We start from the raw sequence: 5094 nt of genomic DNA, 5'->3' as shown, positions 1-5094 counted from the left end.
CCATGGATAAAGGAAACCATATAGAAGCTCTTTACACTGACTTCAGCAAAGCTTCCGATAAACTGGACATTCCCATGTTAATTTTCAAACTTGAAAAATTGGGAATCGAGATGATACGCCTCAATTGGATTAAGTCATATTTAACAGATCGCCAGCAAATAGTAAAATTCTATGAGTTTAAATCTGATATAATTAAAGTTACTTCGGGGGTTCCTCAAAGTTCACACTTAGGACCTCTTCTTTTCATTTTATATATCAACGACATCTATTTAAAAAAAAACATTAAAATTCTTATATATGCGGATGATATGAAGCTATTTTTGGAAATTAGAAATAATAATGACTATAATGTTTTTCACAACGAAACACAAATCTTTTATACATGGTGTTGTAAATGTTTACTGGAATTAAATGTTAAAAAATGTAATCTCATAACTTTTAGCAGAAAACAAATCACGACTTCCGTGTCAATTACATAAGGTAATCAAATCGTTCAGAAATGCGATAAAATAAGAGATTTAGGAGTTATCTTAGACAAAGAAATAAATTTTTTGGAACATTACAACACAATTGTTCATAGAGCTAGTAATATGCTTAATTTTATAAAACGCTTCGGATATCACTTGCAAGATCCTTACACAAATAAAACTCTTTACGTAGCATATGTTCGGTGGTGTGACACAAAGTAAAGCACCACCCCTCCACAATGTTGCCACGAACAAACGAAAAGCGCTTAATCGTAGAGTTTTCAAAACAATCGAAATGGCTGTTCTCAGTATAAACGGAGTACCACAAACAATCGCATTGGCGGGCCATAAAAAGTATGCGCGCTGCCATCGAACTGCAACACTTCTGCAATTTCATCGAAACACGCAACTCAGCACGATGTGGCCATTCGGAGACGACGTAATCATCCAAAACACAATCAGTGCACACGACGTCGCATCGTTTCCAACTACCGAAGTCAGCTATCATGATGCTCATTCTACTCTATACTCTTGCTCGAGCCCGGGAGAATCGAACGACAAAAAGCACGTATTTTAGTTTTGTGCACAATTAGAAAAACAAAAAAATTGTTAAATTTATGTTTGAGGTGGTGATCGAGTTGAGTGAATTTCATAAACAAAAAGTGGAGCTCCGACAAAATGCGCTGACCATTGACTGTGGGTCTCGTCGTATTATACTGAGGATTTAAGACGTAGTGAAAATGGTTAGTTGAAGGATAGGCAGATGCAGAGAGTGCATAACAATAAAGATTCACCTAATAGTGCCCGGTAGTGGATTTTTTTTAATAAAAAATACAGTGATAGTCCCGTGTTTTAGCAATCGCTTCGATGCTACAGGTATCACAATTGTGGAATTCCGGATTTCCTGTTTCCCATGCATCCGAGTACTACCCAATATCCAGAAATTCGAGTAGAAACAGTGGTGCCAAAGAAAAAACTATTTTATAACACCGCAATTGCTGTCATCGCAAGTAAGTCAATATCTATTAGTCTGTCTCCAACTACGAAAGTCAGCGATCATGATACTCATTCTACTCTGTACTCTTGCCCGAGCCAGAGCGAATCGAAGGACAAAGCAGTTAATTTAGACTTGTGCACGATCAGAAAAGCAAAAGAAATCAATGAATTCATTTTTGTCGTGACGATCTGTCAAGATGAGTAAATTGCATAAACAAAAAGTGGAGCTCCGACCAAATGATGTGGATCTTTTCGCATTAGACTGAGAATTTGAGACGTGGGGAAAACGGTTTGTTGAAGGATAGGCAGATGCAGCGAGTGCATAATAATATAGATCCACCTAATAGTGCCCGGTAGTAAAACTTTTAATAAAAAATGCAGTGGTAGAGATAATCCCGTTGCTTTGGAGGCATCTTCGACAATAAAGGCAAAAGAGGTTTCTTTTTGTGCACATCACCATTGCGGGGTACTGAAGTCTTTGTTTCCCGTGCATTTGAATTCTTCAACAGCAACCCTCCCTCCAGAAATTCGAGTAGAAAAAGTGGTGCAAAAAGGCTTTTATAACACCGCTCTTGCTACCATCGTAAACAATTCGATATCTATCAATCTGTTTCCAACTACCGAAGACAGCGATCATGATACTTATTCTACTCTACACTCTTGCTCGAGCCCGGGCGAATCGAACGACCAAAGCAGTTATTCTAGTCTTGTGCACGATCAGAAAAGCAGAAGATTAATTCATTTTTGTCGAGACGATCTGTCAAGATGAATGAATTGCATGAACAAAAAGTAGAGCTCCGATCAAATACGAGTTAATGCACACCCTATTTCAACAGAATATTGGTCGCCGACACTGTACCTAGAAAATTGTCTACGCGCCATATGTTATTCGTGATAATCGTACCAGCCAACAGATGTTTTCCTGAGAAGCCGGTCGACGCAAATATAAACAACAGCCACTGAAGCCACTGCAGAGGAACACCTCAGTGAGTCCAAGTTAGAACTTCAAGTCAATTAGACGTGTATAGTTTAAGTATAGTGTGTAAGGGAATAAAGTGTATTGTAACGGACTTACTTTCTAGCATCACAAATTATTCCCACAAAACCAATCCCTACATGCACCAATGTGAATCCTTCTTAGGTCACAGGTCATAAAAACCAAATTTAACATATCCTTTAGTCAGGTCACTTGAAACGAGGCCACACTCATATTTTCCCACAGATCGTAAATTACTCGAACGATCGTTTTCAAATCCAACTTGCATAACCAGATGGGCGCATTCCAGTTAAATCATTCTGGGTCGCACCACTTGTTATAACAACATTCTCACTAGGTCATTATTATGCAGAGACGACAAATAAACAGCCTTGCGTAACCAAACAAAAGCACCGATAGCAACCAAGGCACCCATACTTATTCATTGATTTGTTTTCCCTTTTTTACGGTACCCGTACATAATTATGTACTTTGAAATTGTAACTGACTCCTCCCATTTTGATGTACATAGAATAGTTTAAGTCAAGTTAGCTAGGTTAGCTCGTAAGATTTTAAAATGGAATAAATCAGATTATGTTAAACAACCAACAAGGGAACAGCCTTGCGTTTAAAATATCACGTATCCAAAAGTATGTTTTTTTAAAAATTACATAGTGAATTAAATTTATTAACTTATGGTGGCCTTTGACTGTAAATTTTGTCGTATTAGACCGAGAATTTAAGACGTGCTGAAAACGGTTTGTTGAAGGATAGGCAGATGCAAAGAGTGCCTAATAATAAAGATTCACCTAATAGTGCTCGGTAGTGATCTTTTTAATAGAAAATACAGTGATAGATAGTCCCGGTTTCTAGTGACATTCTACTCTGTACTCTTGCTCGAGCCAGAGCGAATCGAAAGACAAAGCAGTTATTTTAGACTTGTGCGCGAACAGAAAACCTAAAGAAATGGATGAACTCATTTTTGTCGTGGCGATCCGTTAAAATGAGTGACTTGTATAAACAAAAAATGGAGCTCTGATCTAATACGGTGGTCTTTGACTGTAAATCTTGTGCAGCGGCACTAATTTTCCCAGTTCCAAACCCGAGGAAATAGCAATCATTTTTTTCAACATCATGGATGCTCGGTTTCATGAGTTAAGTTGCATCATAAAGACTTAGCCTTAAGCTAAGCAAGTTTCATTGACGCTGCGCTTTGTATACGCGAAGGTAATGTTTAATGATAACAAAATTGTTTGTTTACGCCGCGACCCTACCGTAGCAGGGGCATGGCATTACCTCGCGAAACGGTTCATTGTTTTTAATTGAATCGGCTAGCGACCGACAGTTCTAGTGAGAGCATTAGAAATGTTTTCAAAAACTTCGTACTTTTCTCTCAGAGATGCACGAAACTGATCTAAACCCGCGTTGCTAAAAAGTCTTTTGAATCTAGTTTAGGGAGTCAGAAGTTAATTGTATTTGGCACGGTGCGACGTGCGAACTTACTCAGTTAGTAGTAGTTTATGACCCGCGCACGGCGCGAGAGACAGTCAGTCGATCGTCGGAAGTAAATAATGATTAGCACACGAAACAGGCGTGCGAGTGCGAAAATAGGTAGTCGGTTAGAATTAGCAAGCTAGTGAATGTTTGCTTGTTGTTGGTCTGGTGACCAGTGTAGAATAAAAATGACGAAAAGGGAAAAAAGTGAAGTTTGACTATGAAAACCCTTAGTGACAAAGGGGGAAATTAGTGACCACCGTTGGCCGCTCAGCTACTTATGGTGACAGTCGGAAAAAGGACGATTCAATGTCCTGGAACGCCGTTTCTGACCGGACTTAGTGTGACAGCGGAAAATAACCGCTACGTGATCTAACTAGTCGCGGTAGTGGGCGAAAACGCCAACGCAGACAAAAAAACAGAAAATAAACGACATTTCCAAATTCTAGCATCGAACGTACTAATGAACAGTAAAGAGCTTTAAAACACAAAGGTTCACGAAATTCGTTGGATATAAGCCGTTTTCTAATAAAACTCGTTTAGAGAGTGTATAATAGTATAGATCCACCTAATGGTGCCCAGTAGTAAACTTCTTAATAGAAATTGTAGTGGTAGCGATTTCAAGTCGATTGAATTCATTAAACAACCTTTCCCAAAAAGTGTGATCCAATAAAGCATTCTAGTTCAAATACTCGTACAGAGAACTTCACTGGATGGCACAAAACCCAGGGTGATCTACAGTAATCATGAAAAACGAGAATACTTCACGGCGACCGTGACAGAACCTTATGATATACGGAAACAAAAATCACTGGGTGGGTTTCACTCCACCTCGTCAAACTTAAATTGTAATTTCAGGTATTTTCTAGGACCGTATAAAAGGCAATTAGCAACTATTGAAACAATAAATTACCTTTATTACTTGTTTGAAACTGGAGTGGTTTTTATCTTGTTTAATATGTTCTTATTGGAACTTCCATGCAACATTTACGCTTACGCAGTGGGACTAGTTCCAAAGCTCGGCGCACAGTGGTCCCCTCATAGGCCAATAATACAAAAAAAAATTCGTCAAAGACGTTTACATCGTTCTGGATGGATATTTTTTAGTTTCATGATGAATTTTGTCAAAAATAAACTGGTTGTCTTAGTAAATAGAAGAAT

This window comes from Topomyia yanbarensis, chromosome 3 (assembly GCF_030247195.1).
Source record: "Topomyia yanbarensis strain Yona2022 chromosome 3, ASM3024719v1, whole genome shotgun sequence".
NCBI lineage: Eukaryota > Metazoa > Arthropoda > Insecta > Diptera > Culicidae > Topomyia > Topomyia yanbarensis.
This window is presented reverse-complemented; position numbering follows the sequence as displayed.